Source organism: Aphelocoma coerulescens, chromosome 3 (assembly GCF_041296385.1).
Source record: "Aphelocoma coerulescens isolate FSJ_1873_10779 chromosome 3, UR_Acoe_1.0, whole genome shotgun sequence".
Lineage (NCBI taxonomy): Eukaryota > Metazoa > Chordata > Aves > Passeriformes > Corvidae > Aphelocoma > Aphelocoma coerulescens.
This window is the reverse complement of record NC_091016.1, coordinates 4,606,035-4,625,000: the sequence shown is the minus strand read 5'-3', so window position 1 is coordinate 4,625,000 and position 18,966 is coordinate 4,606,035. Positions and strand designations below refer to the sequence as shown.

The 18,966-nt window shown below is 43.7% G+C and overlaps 1 long non-coding RNA gene across 8 annotated transcripts in view; it reads left to right on the top strand.

Moving 5' to 3' along the window:
* The window catches only part of LOC138107556 (uncharacterized), a 247,214-nt gene that overhangs the window by 93,669 nt on the left and 134,579 nt on the right, over positions 1–18,966 (top strand). For 6 of the 8 annotated variants that reach the window (XR_011149605.1, XR_011149603.1, XR_011149604.1 and 3 more), the window contains exon 2: positions 18,326–18,466. The exons of the other annotated variants lie outside the window; for them this stretch is intronic. This is a non-coding gene — a long non-coding RNA (uncharacterized lncRNA). The remainder of the gene's footprint in view (positions 1–18,325; positions 18,467–18,966) is intronic. 8 annotated transcript variants of the gene reach the window in all.

The following is an 18,966-nucleotide window of genomic DNA, read 5'->3' as shown; positions in this document are numbered from 1 at the left end:
CTGTCTTGCCTTTCTGATCTTCTTTGCTGAGAGACAGAATCTCTGCAAGTTGTAGAGAGCTGCAAGCCAAGAGAGCTGCCTTACAGCAGGCTGAGGTGATCTCCTGCTTTCTGCCACAGTCCCCATGGCACAGCCGTGTGTGTGTCCAGCCTGGGTTTTCCCTGTGCCAACCCATTCGCCCCTTTCAATCCAGCCTCTACCACTGTATGGAGCTATAAATACAACAGCCTGAGGCTCTTCTTGTTGACATCCCAATAACTGGAACCTATCTCTCCTTAAAATCGGCTTCAGGAAACAGAAGTTTAAAATGCAATATGCTGGGTCAGGAAGTTGTAGTCTTTCTCCCTTGAACTCTGAGAGTGCACCTAGTGAAAAAGGAGCCACTGCTGTACTTTGATATTTCCTGCAGATTTTAACAAGGAGACAGATGGTTAAAATGCATGACTCTGTTTTGGAGTATATTAAGAAAGGAGTGGTTCCCAAGGCTGTTGTATTTTGGGGGTGTCTGTGTGTGTTCATTTATATATGTTACATAAGTATCTATTTTTCTTTTATACCTGGTTTTTGCTTGGCATAAAATGATATGTAACACTGGAACCATCTTTGACCAAATCCCTGCTTACGTGGTTAATGGGAGGAGCAGCAATTGTTTCATAAACAGTGCTCTGCAAAGTTCATTTTATGCCAGAGCAGCTTTTCTAGAACCGGTTTTAAAGTTAATTATCAAAGGCAGGCATCTTCTATCCGCTGCTGGTGGCCCCCCACTGGGTTTGTTGTTCAGCTTTCCTTGGGAAAGAGTCGCTCTACAGAAGATCATCTTCATGGTGTCACAGTCCAGGGAGCCGAACACGTCCAAACTAATCAGCTTAGAACATCAGTACCATCTTAATGTGGGATTTGGGACCTTCTAGATGCAGGGTGAGAAGCTGAACTAGTCTGCAAGCACATCATTTTATTCCTTTTGCTTTAAGCAAGAATAATTTGCCTTTTTCCTCTCATCTTTCTTCCTTGTTGTTTTGCCCCTGAAAACTGTGCGGCAAAAGCAACCTCCAGGGTGGACACTAAATCTTCTGATGCAGGCAGAGCAGTGATAACATCTGAACTGAGGGTGCTTTTCCAGGGCATGCTTGACAGATGTAGCAGGGCCTTTTAGGATTTAGTACTGGAGCATATCTATTACCCGCGCTGCAGCACAGCTTGGCAGGAGCTGTGTGGTAATCTCCCATGAATTCTGTCTGACTTATCAGAGCATCTGAACAGGTTCCTGCAGGATGCAGAGTCACTGCACCAAGATGGGGAGAAACAGACCATACACTTCGAACTCCTTTAACTCTTGCTGGCCCAAAGCCTCTCCTCCTCTCTGGGAGGAATTGATGCCTTTTTGCCTCTCCTCCTTGTACTTCCCCTCACTTGCTCTTCTCTTCCCTCAGTGTATGACTTCAAGGAGCAGAATTTAATTTCTACGTATCTGAGAGGGTAAGAGGAATTGCTTTAATGGCATGGCAGCCTGCCTATTTCTTTGGCAGAACGTAGAAAATATGATACATGTGGTGGAATTTAAGCTTTCACTGGTTGCAAGTCCAGGACTCTGTTACATATAGGAGTGTGTGCTTAACAGCTTTATTCCCTCCCTTCACTGTATGTATTTTATCTCAGTCTTACTGAGCAGAGTATTTAATGTTCGGTCTTCATCCACGATAACAATTATCTGAGCGTTTTATATTTTTATATACACACACGCACACACCCACGCACACACACTCATATATATTAAAATCCACTCCACCAAGATTGATCACAAACACAAAATTGTTTAGATCACAGATTAAAGTTTAATTTTGGAGTTTTGCTTTAGGGTTGGAATTAGCTTCAGTGTGAGTTGCATAGGAGGCGCTGTAATTTGTTTTAAGGATAAGGCCTTCGGGCTGCTGTGCATAAAATGAGCATGATTCCTTATTCCCACGGTTGATTTTTGAATGGAAGTGCAATTAGAATTTTTTCACCCAGAAGCACATACAGTACAGAGCAAAGATAATACCTTGAATGCTTATCAGCTTGGGGAACTTCTCCTGGAATTTTATTTATTGTTCACCTAGCACTAATTCAAAAAAGATCCATGCAAACCCTAACAATACACTTGCTCTTTAATTTGGAGTCTAGTGTGTTTGTAGAGACTCTTGCAGGGGCTTTATTATTACCAAGCGAGATTTCAATGGTGAATTTTAATGTCAGACACAGAAATGTGCAACCAGTTATTTCTGATAGAATGGGAGCTATTACAAACAAAACACCGGTGTAGCAATGGCCTCTGTTAATCCTCAATTGCTGCAGATATTTTCCTGTCACACCAGGAAGCTGCACTGCCGACTGGTATTGAACAGCCACCATCTGCATATGAGAGGTATGTAGATGATATTTTTCCTGATTATCGATGCCGATCACATTCATCTTGCACTGGAGGAACTGAACAATCGATACTCTCGGAATATTCATTTAACCTGTGAGAGAGAGGTGAAGTCCTGCATCCAATTTTTGGATGTCATGGTCACTAAAGAGCCAGATTCTGCCATTTCCAGTGCATGATATCAAAAAGACATTGCCTCGGGTAGACACATGTTAGGCATCGCCTCAGTCATCATGAAAAGGAAGCAGGAATTGATATCATCGTTTGGGAAGTCCATTATCTTAAAATATTTCTTTTTTCTTAGGAGAATTTTTCAGAACTTGATGTATGTGTGTACCTGTGTGCACGAATACAGGAGAGAATCTGATAGTACCCTGGATATGCTGAATTTGGGCTATTTATTCCACATACCTGGCCTGTATGGGAATCCAGATGGGCCTGGGTGTGTGTACAAAAATCCCAACACGGCACTTCTGAAGAGCTGGGCTGCATTAGGATTTTCAAAGTCCAAGAAATGCCAGGGGAAAGAATGATTTAGGCAAATTGCTCCAAGCCAGTATTTTTAAAGGCAAGGGTTTTCTTCCCTAAACCTGCATTTGTGGAAGGGTCTTGACACACCTTGCAAAGAGTGCTCTGTTGCCTCGAGGACTTCCCCCAGTTCAGTGGCCAACACGGTGGGAAACCCAAAGCCCAGGAAGGGTTTCAGCCCTCCTCGCTACAGGGACAGGTGCTGGGACAAACCTTGGAGGAAAGTGTGTCCTTGTGTGCATTGTTCCTGGGGCTGGAGGTCTCCACAGAGCTTCCAGCAACACCAAAACCTTGCCCATAACCATTTCTTTCATTTGAAAAGGGATGTTTTTCTCCCTTATTGAACAATCAAAGAATTTTCTGACATTTATTTTGATGGGGAAAAAAAAGAAAAAAAAGGTATCTATTATTACAAGGACCAGGAAGCATAAATCCAGGTTGGCTCTCAGACACCTTCCACATAAATTGTATTCAGGTAAATGGTCCCTAAAAATGCCTTGATAGAACAGTGTACATTATAGTTGCTAGAAAAGAAATGTAAAGCTTCCCATTATGAAGGATAATACAAAAAAAGAAATGCATTTTCATTATCCTCCCATAGTTTCAAAGTCTCTCAAGATTTGATTCAGGTCCTAAAGACATTATGAGGCAATATCTATGTTACCTTTGAATCAAGTACCATGTCTTGACACTTGATCAGTCTGCAAAAGCTCCTGGAAGAATCAGAAATAAACAATTTTATTCCCCAAACAGGAACTCGTGCAGCAGCGTGAGCAAGAATGCTTTTTTCTCCTCTGAATATGACTGTGGGTCCTGTAGTGCATTTAATCAGAACACAACATTTTTGTACAATCCCTTTTAGAAATACAACCTAGATTAACAAAAAAATAAATAAAAGAAAATCCACAATAAGGACACATTGTGAAAATTCCAAGAAAGAAACTGTGTACATTGAAAGTATCTCAGCCATGCTAGGTAGGAGTGAGAAGCATATTGAAACTGAGCTGCTGAATAGGTCTATAACTTTATGCCCTTACATTTGCATATGCAAATTCAGGGGTGCAGAGGCTGTTGTTATTTTTCCTACCAATTTCTATGTGGTCTTTCGTCTTCTACTTACACTAGAAAAGCTCCATTTCCAAGAATGGCATTATTGGTTGCTATACCCATGCAGGTTTATTTGGCTTGGTCCTAAACAAAGGTCTTAAGCCACAATTCTTAAACCCAAACATACCTATGGAAACTTCTGGAACAGCTGTGGAGAGCTATGAAATACCACTACTCACTATTTGCTTAGAAAATGGAAAGACTTTTGCTGGTTTTGCTAAATACTGACAGCTTGGGTCCAAAGGGGAAATCTTGTATCTTGTTCTCTTTAGGGCAGATGTTCTTGCTGGGTTTTTGTTTTGATTTTTAAATGACAAGTGATTCTCTTTCATTCTGTGTTTCCTCAAGCACCCAAATAGAGTGAATGACTTCTTCCTCTGGCCTGATACCTCAGGAGGAAAATATTACCTGTGGCAGGACAAAATCAATCTACTTTAACTAGAGAAAAAAAAGTAAAATGAAAAGGTAGAAGAATGGCCAAGTGACTTTAAGCATGTTTTGAACCAGCATTGCTTTAGAGTAGCCTCTGGGTACATGAAGGAATAAAAGGAGCCTGAGGAACCCTCTGGTCCCTTAGGAGGGGCTGCCCTGGTTGAAGAGAGGCTGGATGCTTTAACCCAGCCACAACATGGAGAGCTCAGGGACTGATGAACCCTACGTTTGCATGAGCTGCTTCAGGAGTCACTGCTCCTCAGTTACCCACTTACTGCCACAGTTAAGGACTGAAATATGCAAAGATAATGTTAAGTAGCTGCCCTGGACCATAGCATGGAAAGTGATTTTTAAAAACCTGGAGAGGAGAACTAGTACAGTGGAAAGAACCAGTGTATTAAAGCTTCTGCTATAACAAGCAAGAGCATAATGCCCTGCAGGTAACAGCCCCACACATTCCCACCCAGCAGAGCCCATCTTCCTTTCCAAACTCTCCATCTACCTGGTGAATTAAAGGAATAGCTTAATTAATGCTGCCAGTAGAGGGAACTGATGTACACGTGAGTAGATGGAGCAGCGTTTCTTCAGGGGAAAAAAAACAACTTAAAAAATATAAACACAAGCAAATCCTCTGCACTTCAAGAGGGCTTAAAGGCACCATTCCCAGCACACAGCAGTCAATGGCTGGGGAGCAAGAAGGGAGGGCCTGGTGTTAATGTCCTTCTTCCTTACTGAAGAGTCCCGCCTTCAATAGCATGAGTAGGGTACAAAGGTGGCAGAATTTGGCAGTATGTGAACATTTATCCATGGGGCTTTAGGAAAAGAGATTTTGGATCATTTGGGGGTTTTAAGACTGGTAGGTACAGCTTGAAATGGGCTATTTGAGCCAAAGCAGCAGGGAAATTTGTTCTGGTTTTTTTTTGTTCTGTTTTTTTTTTTTTTTTTTTTTTTTTTTTTTTTTAGTTCATTTGATATAGATTTATGTAGCATTCATCTTAAAACCCCAAAAGGGTTAAGGTATTGAGGTGAGCTGCTAATGAGCTCACTGATGTCACAGTCTTGACCATTCTTTCTGATTTCCCCCAGTGTGGCAGCAGAAAATCATGAAGCAAGAAGCAGGGCTGGGAGGTCAGAGAGGAAGCATCGGACAGTATTGAGAACAAAATGCAGATGTTTTCAATGACAGTAAAAAAATCAGAAAAAGGCGGATACTAAATAGCTCCCCATAACAGAAATCACTGAGCAGGGCTGAATATAACTTTGGAAAGGTTCTGCTCAAAGTCATTGCTGAAGTTATTACCTATGGAAGCATCTGCCAATCTAGAGGGAGTGGCAAAGCTGGGTAAATGAACAAAAAATGAACTGCAGGAAATGTGGTGAATTCATTTACTACATGTAATTCATTCATTTTTGACTGGCAAAAAGCCTGACTTTGGCTGTAGTTATGGATAACCCCTTTGAAATCCTTTTTTTCAGAAGTTCCGATAAATGTCTTTCTTTTTAGGCATCTGATATTCACTTGTGCATAGAGAGGAGCAAAGTCATTTGTGTGAAGCCCAAATCCTTTTGGGGGTAGCATCCATGCTTATTTTCAGATGGATGGTCATTTCTAACTTTGGTAGCTGAGCCTTCTGGTATTTCTTTTTGGGGATGCGTGAAACCGGGAGTAAGGAAAGACAAAACACTGAAGACAAAACCAAAAACATTGCCTTCTCCTTCCTAATATTAAACTCCACCTTCAAATGATATACTTTTCTTCAGGTTCTGAAATACTGAGACAAACGTTTGATGCTTCTTGATTTGTGTGGAGGTTTTTTCTTTTTTTTTTTTTTTTTTTCCTTTCCCCTCCCAATTCAGGTTTCCGGATAGAATTGGAACTCAATGTGCCAAAAATACCAGGATAGAAGCTGTTCTCATGGGTGTTTCCATCTGGAATCTAATGTAGAAATGCCAGAAATCCTGTAGGAAAACCTGTTCTCATGTGGTTTCCTGCCCGGTTCAACGTTTTTGATATGTTGGGAGAGTTTGGATTAGCAGCAGATAAGCAGAGAAACTGGATCTGAATGCCAAACTTTTTTTGAAGTTTTTCCATCCCCACTGGAAGCATTGTGAGGCCCATAGGCATAAGGTAGAGAGTCCCTGCCCTGCTGGGAAGGGTTTAAAGCTGGCTGCATAGTAATAAACAAATGCATAAATATATTCATGAGTGAGTAGGACTTTGCTCTTTGCTTCTTTGCAAGGCTATTTTAACCACTCTGCTATTTGAGGTAATCTTTGGTTATTTGTGCAAATACTTGTATGATCAGAAAATTTTATGACTCTTAGCAAGAACGTGCACCTGGAAAGTTACTTTTCAAGTGATTAGTTTTCATCACTTCCTATTTGTTACTCCTTGTTTAAATTTCTTGGGGGTGGTTGCTGGTGATCTGATTAGCTCAAGGAGACCAGCACCCGGTTTCTTTGGGAAAGGTGCTGAGCTCTAGCCTGAGAGGTACAGCAGATTGGATTCTCCTTTCCCAAATCCTGGTCTAAGTACACTAGCAGGTAGTATCCAGACCCTGGAGATGTTGATCCTTTCAAGAGGCGAGAGGATCTTGGGTAACCCAGTGGTCTTGTCTTGCCTCTATGAGATGGGGCTCCTGGAGGCACTCGCACTTTCCCCCCCTCACGCTTTTCCCCCTTGCACATTTTCCCATCATACTTTTCCCCCTCACACTTTTTCCTGTCACAGTTATCCCTTCATGCTTTTTTCCCCGCACCCTTTCCCCTTCTCACTTTTCCCCCCTTTGCACTCTTTCCCCCTCACACTCTTTCCCACTTGCACTTTCCCCCTTGCACTTTTTTCCCCTCAGGATTTTTCCCCTCACACTTTCCCGCTCGCACTTTTCCCGCTCTCACTTGTTCTCCCTCACAATTTTTCCTGCTCTTTTTCCCCCTCACACTTTTTCTCGCTTGCACTTTTTGCCCTCATACTTTTCCCCTCGCAGTTTTTCCTCTTCACACTTCTCCCCTCACACTTTTCCCCTCACACTTTCCCACTTGACTTTTCCCCCCACACTTTTTCCCGCTCTCACTTTTCCCTCATACTTTCCCGCTCTCACTTTTTCCTGCTCTCACTTTTTCCCCCCTCACACTTTTTCCCGCTTGCACTTTTTGCCCTCATACTTTTCCCCTCGCAGTTTTTCCTCTTCACACTTTTCCCCCCACATTTTTTCCCGCTCTCACTTTTCCCTCATACTTTCCCGCTTTCACTTTTTCCCGCTCTCACTTTTTCTCCCTCACACTTTTTTCTGCTCACACTTTCCCCCTCGCACTTTTCCTCTCATACTTTCCTTCTTGCACTTTTTCCCGCTCTCACTTTTTCTCCCTCATGCTTTTTCTCCCGCTCACGCTTTTGCCCTAGTACTTTTCCCCTTGCAGTTTTTCCTCTTCAAGCTTCTCCCCTCATGCTTCTCCCCTCACACTTTTCCCCCCTCACGCTTTCCTGCTTGCACTTTTCCCCTCACGTTTTCTACCCATTGTGCTTTTTGTTCTCATGCTTTTTCCCGCTTGCACTTTTCCCGCTCATACTTTTGCCTCACGCTTTTTTCCCCCTCACACTTTTTCCCCACTCACATTTTTTCTCGCTCATGCTTTTCCCCTCATGCCTTCTATCCCTTGCACTTTTCACTCTCACACTTTCCCCTTGCACTTTTCCCCCCCTCTCACTTTTCCCCCTCTTGTTTTTCCCCTCTGGCTTTTTCCCCTCTTGTTTTTCCCCTCACACCTTTCCCCTCATGTTTTTTCCCCTCATGCCTCACTGCCAGGTGCCATTTTGCCCTCTCATACCCTGCTCCCCTGAGGTGCTCCCGGCTTGATGAGAGGTCTGGCTGTGCCTGGCAGTGCAGCCCTTGGAATTGGCAGGAGCCAGTCATGCCCAGAACAGGAGAACTCCGGCCGCTCCTCACAGCATGGCTGACACCTGGAAAACCCACATCCAGTATGGCCAGAGGTGGCTTTGTGGATGGGAGATTGTCCATCCCAGTTATCTGATGAGCCGTACAGGAAAAGAGTGGATCCTGGGAGAAGCGACCCTCAGGGCTGGTGCCATGGCCCCCCACCCCAAGCTGCAGTAAAGCCGTGTTGGTGAAGTGAGGTAGCTTCTTCAGGCAGGTCTGGCTGCAGATGATGTGCTGAGGAGTGAAACATCCCAAACCAAATCAGCAAGTTTCGCTTTTTTCCCCAAAGCTGATCATTTCAGCTCCACCAGTGTTTCCCAGGTAAGGGGTGACTTTGGCTGGATGTAGGGACATGGGAGAGGTGCTAGTTTGCCACAGAGACCAGGTGTGCATGACCTTTGTGAGGAAAAAGAGGGGGCCTTTTTTATTTTTTATGTTATTTTATTTTATCTTGTGAATTAGGTTTAGCCTCTTTTGTTGCCAGAGTGTGGAATCCTGTAGATTCCCCACTTCTGGCACCTCCAGAAATTGATTTTCTGCTGGACAGAGCCCTGCCAGATTCAGTGCAGTGTACAGAGCCCCTTTCACCAGGGCAGCCGTAGGTGAATGCCCACTGAGGGGCTTTCCTTCTGCTTAATGCAGATTTCCAGGCTTAGAAATCTCCCCCTTCCCTCACACAAGACACCCACGCACACCTGAGCACAGGTATTGTATTTGCACAGCACTTACTTGCCAGAAAGCTACTTATTTTTGCAGCTCACTCTCCTCCTGTACTGCTGCCCTCCCCTGCCACAGACACGCATCAGCTCCCTGTGTCAGCTGTCGGGAGTGATCTGCGCAGAACGAACATCTGTATTAAGTTTGCAGAGCTAGTCAAAATGTTTACCAGGACTATTTAATAGGGAGATCAATAGCTAGTGCCTCTCTGTTTGTTTTAACAAAACAAAATTGGTTGCAGAGCAAAACCTTTTCAGAACAACAACATCAACAACAACAACAACAAAACCCCAATCCTGGCATTACTCCAGCTCCAGTGTAACAACACGGGAGAAAAGGGCATTCCTGAGCACTTGCTCAGATTTATTTTCATTATGCAGTTATTAGGGTAAGGGAGCATTAGATGGCTGTTGTCACTGAGACCCTCTCCCTATAAAGCTCGTGTGCTTGGCAGTTTCTTTTGGAGCCGCACTGATTTATGGCTGTCAGCTCCTGCCTGACAGTGTCCTGACAAGTTCTGCTGGTAGAAACTTGTTCAAGCTTGAAGTGACACTTCTGTGCTGCTGGTTTTCCTTCCCCAGAGAGGAAACTGCTCTCGACCATCCCAATTTCGGTGTCACGCTGAATTCCCTCTAAGTGTGTTTCCTTGCCTGGGGTCTGACTTGCTACTGGAAGCCAATACATTAAATCACTTCCCCAAATTACCATATTGGCTCCTCGCTTGGGGGCTGTTTACAGTAGGTTTCAGACCACTGGTTGGCCCACGTAATGCCTGATTTGGAAACTGGTAGCATCTCCAGTTGGTAGCTGACAAATTCTGTCAGTTTGAGTCTGGCACAAGATATCAACGGAACGTGGGGAAAAGGGGAAAAAGGATTATTTTCCGTTTTCCGGAAGATAGCTGCAAAAGACTGTTTTGTTACATGCATGCAAAATAGGTATTAGCTGTTTTTTTTTAAAAAAACTTGGATTGGGAAATTATGGCTTGTTGTAATTAAGAGTGGCAACCCTACCCTGCCCAATTCTGTACTCCTGGATCTTGCTAAAATATATCCACACGCTTGAATTTAAGCCCTTGTGTTTAAACATGCCCCTTTAATAATTAGAAGACTGGATTTATACCCTCACTTTCCAGACAGCTGGTTGATTTTTTTTCCATCATCTTCACCTCCTAAAATGTTGTGATGTAGCAAATTAGCCATTTCTCACCATTTATTCTGACGAACAGAAATAAGTGAAATCTGTCTCTGAACATTAGTGCTGCAGGCACATGAAATACATGGTAGTCTACATGGCAGCAACCAAATAAATATGTTTTGCAGCTTTTAGGTGAGAAGGTGGTAAGGAAAATAGAGAAGGAGGAGCTAAATATTCTGGCAAATATTGTGTGTGAAACATAGAGAAGACTCCAGAAAAAAAGTTAAGAGATATGAATCATCGACCATGGAAAAGGGAGAGAAACATGTCAGAAGCCTTTGAGTGCATTTATCCCATTTCAAGTACTTTGTGTCTTTTAAAATGCAAACCAATGGCAGTACTTGAGTCTTCTTGTGCTATAAAATACACCACAATCCCTTCAGTAAATAGTGTCAGTGATAAATTAACTCTCCACCCAAGTTGTGCTTTCTCTGGCTTCAGTTTCCAGCACTGGGTCTTCTGACACCTTTGTCTCTCAGAAGGAAGTGTCCCATTGTATTTATTTTTTGTGACCTGTGCCACCATAAACTGTGATCGAGGCCCTCCAGTCACCTTTCCTTTGATAAGCTGAAGGGACAGAGGGTTGTGAGTTGTTCATGATAAGGCATGTTTTCTAGTGCTTTCCCCATTCTTGTTCCTCTTTGAATCCTTCACAATTAACCAATTTCCTGCTTGAACTTTTGCCTCCAGGGCTGTCTCTGTATTCCTGTAGCAGTTGCACCTTTGCCAAAGGCGCAAGCATGATAACGTCTCTATTCTTCCTTGAAACTCCTCTCGATGCTCCTGAGTCTGCACTGGGCTTTGTGGCTGTGAATGGAGATTTTGTGATCATCTGATATAACCACGACTTCGGTGTGGTTTGGGGTAGAGGTGGTGGGTCCCCTCTTGGTTCCTGGCTGGATGAAAGTGTTTTGTCAGGGTGGACATTGTTCCATTTACAGTTTGTCAAGTGATTCAGAGTGCTTTGTGTGCTGTTTGATCGAGCTCTCCTGCAGTCTCCCTGTCACCTGCAGACTTTATTAATAATGATTTTATTCCAGGGTTTTTTCAATCATTGATTTAATATGTTAAATAGCATGAGATTGAGGACTGGTGCTGCTGGCCCAGTTAAAACTATTCCTATTCAATTTTCAGACTTCTATTCACAGCTACATTTTTCAATCTAAGGTGCCAGTTTTAATCCATTTTAATTTGTGCCTTGTTTAGATTATATCATTCTACCTACTGAGTCAAAACAGTATGGAGAATCTGATCGCATGTTTTGCAAAAATCTAAGTGCAGCATACCAGCATTATCACCCTTATCAAGCTGATCTGTGCTCTCAGTAAAAAAAAAAAATCCCAATTAAAATCTATTTCCTGTAAACCCACACTACTGGAAGGTATTTGTATTTGCTCCTTTTGCATTGTGAGATATAATTTTTGGATTAACTGTCCATTACCTTACCCAAGATTAGAATGACAGTCCTCACAGTACCTGGAGGACCCCATCTGTTTTCTTTAAATTTTGGAGAAATGTTACTTTGCTTTGGTCTTCTGGAGTATTGTAAATCCCATCTTGTCCCTGTGGGGTGGAGAGCTTCCATGCCCGTTCTCTGCACATTTTCCAACTGACTGACTTCAAAATCTCTCCCTTTTCTAGCTGCTGTTTTAAAGTCCTTTCACTCCTTGCTGAGATTGAGTGTGATTCATTGTTTTGAGACAATATGCGTAAAAAAAACCCTATTTCCCAAATATGGAAGACAGGTATTCATTGAATTCTTATATGTTTTCCTCATTATTATTACATTTTTACTATTTTTTTCCAGTAACAGATGACAACATTTTTGTTCTCAATATGCTTTTAAAAGTCCTAGATATCCTTTCCTCATTGATTTCTTTTTTTTTTTTCCCCTTTCTGCCTCTCTTTGTCAAATCCCTACAGTTATTAGCTTTTGGTTTATAATTGTTATTATCAGTATTCCTTTATATCATTAGTGCTTTGTGTTGAAACAAATGTGTTTTCATTCTATGCCTACTTGTAAACTGAGAGAAATTTTTAAATACTGTCAGTTTGTCTCTTGGTTGTGAAATTGTGGCCTTTGAAATCTACGAATGTATTCTTAACACTTTTCTGATTACCATGAAAAGGCCCCTCTGTAGCTGATATTGCTCATAATTATTTCAGTACTGTGAGAATGATTTTTGTCCAACAGCAGCCATGTGAATGTACATGCTAGGATGCCCATAAACACACACATTGCTTTGGAGTTGAGACTATATGTTGACAACAAATATGATCAAGTCATGATCACTGGCATTTGAGTAACCATTAATTTTTAACATCTGGGATCAGTTCCTCTGGATCTGTCATTAGGCAGTCTACCCCAAGCTGGGTTAAGAAATTGGCTGCCTGTAATTTTTGAAATTCTGAGGACTTTTTAGTGCTGGTAGCCTGAGAACACCAGCATATGCCATTCAGATTGAAGTCCCATATGTTAACACAGCTTTTTTTACCAACACATGATAAATAAGACTTTAAAGAAGCTGGTCATCGTGTTTTTTATGCTGTTTTGGTGGGGTGTAGCAGGCACCAAGCAGCTCACTCCTTCCAGTGTGTTTGTAAGAACACAGATCCACCAGCTATTTTCAGCTGAAATCTTTTTATGTCTTATTTGCACAGACTTGCAGAGGTGATGAGATTTTGAGATGGTGCATTGCACCCTTTCTTTTTTGCACACCTGAACTCACTGAGTTGGCTTAGGCATGTTTATGTCCTGATCATGTGAGTTTTCCTAGTAATATTAACCAAGTAAAATTTATGCTCATAAATCAGCCATTCTAATTCCTCTCATTCATTATCTGACTTCTAGCAGAGGTGCATAGGCAATTAAATAATTTCATCCCTTTGTGTAAGTGGACACTTTTGTAATTTTGTTCTTAACAACATGATTTTGAACTACAACCAATACCCTCACACCATTTGCCCAGGCTGTGGTTACATATGCAGAATTTTCTGACTTTTTCTGTTCATAGGGCAAGAGGATCCTTATAAGATCACATGCCTACACTGGCTTCTGCTCAGTTTGACCAACTACCTTTGCAGAGAGATTTCCCACAACTTCCTTGACAGGGATGCACTCTCTGTCTATCCCTATAATCTTGTCTTGGTCCTTCATATAAACTCCCAAATCTGTAGTTAGTATTTTCCCAATTTTCTGCCTTTTCTAGCTCCTGTGGGGCCATTTTCATGCTTTCCCGCAGGGAGTAGCTGTTTTTTAAGGAGCATTGTTCAAAACCGCTAAACTTTATTCTTTGTTACATCTGTGATTGCACTCCCAAACCACAGTTTTGTTTCCTTTAGCTTCATTACCACTTGCACTTCGCTCTGAAAAAATCTTTTCAGAAGGTGAGAAAGCAGATCCCATCCTCTCCAGCTCAGAGCCACACTCGCACTGCCAGCCAGCCCTGCCTGCGTGTCCTCTGAAAATGGAAGTTTCTCAGATGCCTTCCTCTGACTTGCTCAGAAGTTACTTTCTTTGCTGCTTCTCCTTGCCTGCTCCAGACTTCGCCTGACAACTGATGGATAGATTAAGAGGAGTTGCTTAGTGCCAACCTGCCCCCCAAAGCCGAGGGGTAAATCAAGTCTGACTGATTAAATTTAGGATTTGGGATAGGAGTCCCTCACATTAAAAAAAAAAACAACCAAACAATAAGTAGGCATCTCTTACCCGGCACGTTTGAAGGTCCCAAAATCGCTGTCCTAAGGCCAAACTAAATAACGAGCAGGTTCAGGCAGACGGCTCACCAAAATTTTTAACCTAGAGCCTGTGCTGTCTCCTCTGAAACAACCCCGAGGCAGAAGGAGACGTGGAGCTTGCAACCAAAGTGGCCCTTTCCAAGTTATTCACGGCAGGAATGTTGAGGAAAAAAGAGTGATTTTGCATCTGTCCCTTTGAAATACCATTCTCCCACAGTTAGCCTGGCAGATGACTTCCCAAGAGCTCTCTTCAAGTGGTAAATCGAGCTGTCGCTCCCTACAACAGCCTAAAGAGGGATGGGACCAGTGACAATTACATTACAAAGGGCCAAGTTAACTCTAATTGTGCTTTGTTTAATGGGATCGTTAAGGCAGCATAAGTGGCTGTCTGTGGGGGTCCCAGTGGTCAAACACGACCCTGGTGAAGGACCGCGGGGCCCGTTCCGCAGTGATGAGCTCAGGGTTGCACCTTTCTGCTGCTGAGCTCTCCCTTTTCCACCAAGTTTCTTGTAAACTGTGAAATTATGTGGATCAGGCGCTTTTCTCCGCCCCTGGCTCTGACTTACTCACGTGCTTTTTAGGATGAGCTTGTCAGACCCACGGGAGCAGCCGAGGTTGGGCTTTCCATCGAGGCGCGGTGCACAGGCTCCTTGAAATGCCAGCGCAGTGGTAAGGGCATATTAAAAATAGAGAGAAAGACAACTGCTTGGCGTCATCCTATTCCCTAACAGGATTCCTTTCTGCACTGCCTGCCTTTCCGGTAGGCACTTGGCAGGGTGACATGAGAACTGCTGCCCTTCAGCTGGATGGCTGGGGCGCCCACTGGCCTCCTGAGGCACGGCCAGTCTCCAGGTGTCCTATGCCTCCTTTCCCCAACATATTCACTTTTTTTTTTTTTTTTTTTTTTTGTCCCCCTCTCCTTTTCATCCTTTCTCCCCCTTTCTTTTTGTGTCCCTACCTATATATTTTTTTAATCTTTGCCTGCATCAGTGATGCCTGCAGGCAAAGCCTCCAGGGTTAGGCACAGCGGGAAGAGGTGTGACCAGTAATCCCTTTGCTAAGGGAGTTCCTGCTGCAGCCAGAGGCACTCACGCCACTGGCTGAGGAAGTCCCGGGGGGCAAACCCGGTTTTATTCTCAGGGTGCTGTTCACACATTCTGTGAAGCCAGGTGTTACAGTGGGGGAAACTGCAACACGCGTATCAAACAAGGAGTCCCGTGGAAAAGAAATATTTATGGACCGATTCTTGATAGATGTTTCAGAGATGTTTATTTGTCCAGCCGCATGGCTGGGATCTGCCAAGGTGCTCCTCAATCCCGGGACCCGAGGGTCCTTGCCCGTGCAGGGGAACACAAAATAACCAATGGGGAACGAGGCTGACCAGGGGCAGGGAAATCCTGTGTCTCCCTCCCAGGGCCCCTCTCCCAGGACCACATGGCAGGGGGGAAGAGACCCCAACAGCCAGGTACACTCCTCCTCTCCTGGGCACACTGCTTTCCCTTTTGAGGTGATGATTGTGTTTGGACCCGTGCTGCGGGGAATTTATCTGGGTATAAAAATATCCATCCCTTTGCAAAGGCAGAGGATCATATTTCTTTTAAACCTCAATCAACTTGTGAAAACCTGAAATATATCTGGACAAATCAGATTTATATGAAACAAGGAAAAATATAGCAATTTGGGGGATATTAAATTGAAGGTTCAATGTAGTTGTTCTTGGGCTAACTGGTGCTTGGGAAAATGGGGTTTAGATCATTTTCAGAGATTCCCCTTTCTTTGCTGACAGTCAGAGAAAAGGGGCAAGAGGCTATTGCTTGTGTTTGTTCCTAAAGCAAATCACAGTTGATAGGTCCAACTTTAGACCGACTGGCCTTGACAAGTTTCTCTGCAATTCTTTCTTGTGTGCAGTTTTTAGAAATCTTTGAACAGTGAGAAGCACAAAAGGTAGAAAGTTAACAAGACTCCACGGGGCTGTGAGATGGTACCTGACAAGGGAGGAGAGGTGCTCCTGCGACTAAAATAGGCGACACTGAAGGTGGTTTTGTGCTTGTCTGAGGAATTGGGAATCTTGTTACAGGCTAGGAAGGTCAGGTCTGCTCAGACATACAGTGTTCATAACAAAAGCTTTGGTTTCATTAGCTGAATGTTTTCAGGAGGTTTCTTATAATTTTCAAATGTGTAATTTTTAAGGGAGTTTATTCTGCGAAGTCAGTACTTCAACTCAGGTATTTTCCTAGGATGTTGGGAGTTGGTTTTGGCTATTTTTGTGGTTATGAAACAATTGTTGGGGAAGGAGGGCTGGAGGGGGTCGGGGAAAGAAAAGCCCTTGCTCTGGCACACTGAAGAAACTATGTCCTTTTCCATTCCCTATCTCCCTTGAAAGAACTTGAGGTTTCTGCTTTCGCTCTCCATACTTGTGCAGGTAATTAACATCAATGATTTGTCCTTAAGAAGTAGCTTTGGCCTTGCATTTCAGAGAGAAATGTGGTTATTTCAGACTTAGCAAGTGTGCTTTCAGTTTTGATCCTCAGCTTTGGTTTTCTTGTTATTCATATTGATTGTTCCAATTTGTAAGCTGTTTTGCTCTGTGAGTTGTTGATCTGTTTTGTTTCTAGTCTGTTTTTCAATGGACACAGGTTTCTAATTTTCTATTTTCTTCTTAGACTTTCAGGTTTTAATTCAATGCATGTTTTCCAGGATATTTCACTCTCACTGCAGCAAAGCTGTTGTATGATTGTGTTGCTTGCCTCTTCTTTCCTAGAGACAATGTTAACAGATATCATGGGAGGGATATCACCCTCCTCCCCCTAAATTTTATATAGAGCACTGCACTTAAGTCAGAAGCCGTATTCCCTTGCCTGTGGATTTTCCTTTGCTGGAAGGGCCAATTCGTAAAGCAGATGGGAACTGTCAGCTTTGTGTTTCTTGGGAATATGTTCCAAAATATATCCTTTACCATGGTATCTTTTGCAAGGCTCTGATGCAGTAAAAAGCATTGGGATATTAAAACCCAGTTAATGGAAAACCATTAACACTCAGCCTGGAAAGAGTGGAAAGGCTTTGAAAATCCTGCTGGCTAATAATCCCTTGGTGAGAGGCCAGTGCAAGGGGGCTTCCCTGCTCTCCTCTGCAGCCCTGCCATCATTCCTCGGTATCTCCAGAGGAGAAGGTTTACTTGTTGGGAATACTGCATATGGTGAGGAAGCAAAGAAGTGTGGAAGACAACACATGCAGCTCTGAGGGAGAGTTTGAAAGAAGAGGAAAATGCTCCTGGAGCACGGGGCCACTGCCTGGTGCTCTGATGTTCCCATTCCTCCCTGTTCTTCTCAACCTTTTTTAAACTCTCCAAATGCCCCGGAGGGAGCAAAGCAAATGGAATTATCTCTGCCAGTGTACAATTCAGAACCTGGTTAAACCGGTGTTCGGTCAAAAAAGGGCCTGGTCCTTTTAGGGCCTGTTATCCTGCACATTGGCAGAAAGGTAGACAGCTTTTGCAGCCTGCCTGCTCCATCAGTATTTGTGCTCTCTGGCCACGAATTTAAGAAAGATGTGCCAGAATTGACATTATCCTACTGGAACCAAGGGGCTTGGGGAATACTTTAAAAACTGATGAAAACATGGAAGCTGCAGTTCTCCAGCGAATGCCTGTTGGCCAGAGGCACCGCGTGTGTGTGTGCGTATGCGTGTGCATGGATGGGCTCTCTTCTTTTAAAAAACCTTTGGAGTGAGTTTTTTGGATACTTCAGACGTCCCTTTTTCTCACCCTCAGATTGTTCGCCGCCTCCCCAGCAGAGTGACATATTGTTTGCAGTGGAATTTGACAGGCTCAGATGGCAGTAGCTGCTGCAAGATTTTTTAGTTCTTGTTGGTGCTACGACAGGTCTCAACAAATTCCCTCGCCCACTCGCCCGTGGTGCATAAGAAACTTTCTCTAGTGTGAGGGGAGCTTGCCCATCAGTTTTGTCAAAATCTCAGCTTTCCTTTAAGCATGATGCAGAAATTCTGGCTTTCTGAATGTGACACAGATCTGCTGTATGGCAGTGATGTTTGCAGATTCAGGAAGGCAGACAGACAAAGGCGAGTGAAATGTGAGCTCCCAAATAACCCTGTTTTGGCTTCATGATGGAAGTGCACTGCCTGGGGTATGTGGTGAGAAGAGGCTGTGGGTTTCTGCCAAGGAGATGTGGCCCCATTCTTTGTGTTGTGTTCAGTGCCCCCGTGTAAGTCCATCCCCTGTCTTTCTGTGTCTTTGTCATGTATACAGGTGACAGACCTGCAAACCCACCCATCTTACCCCAGATACCAGGAGGAGACATGAGTGGCTACGACACAAACCTGTGAGCTGGTCACCCACTTCTGTGTGTGATGGTGTTTCTGCTGGCCACCTCTAGGCATCTTCTTTAGGGTGAGCTGAAATTTGCCCTGAAAGACCCTGTTTTTGTCTGCTGTGTCTGCAGGGGAGCCCTCACTGCCTGGCTCATTTGGCCAGGGGAGTCCTCCAGTGCAGCCTCTGTGTGAGAGGAGCACCCTGGACTTGACATCCCTTTGGAGTGGGACTGCTCAGGGTGACAGTGGCAGCCATGGGTCATTTTCTGAGAAAAGATGATTATTCTGAGGCTGAGGATAGCTCCATGTCCCTTGTATTCCGGCAAGAGGGAAGGCTTTGGAAAACTAGGGGAGACGTTTTCTAAAGCCATGAGCCCCTTTTCTCCCACGAGCCATGGACTTTTGGAATGGAGCATTCCAAACAAGCTGTAAGTGTTCCATATTTGATTTAGGCTCAGCCTTGCACGGTTATTTTCAAGCAGTGGTCCTGGGGCTGTCCCACTCTCAGGCTTTTCCTTGGCATAAACAGCAGTAGCCCGAGGGTGGCCCTCATCTGTGCCAGATGCCCACAGCCATGGC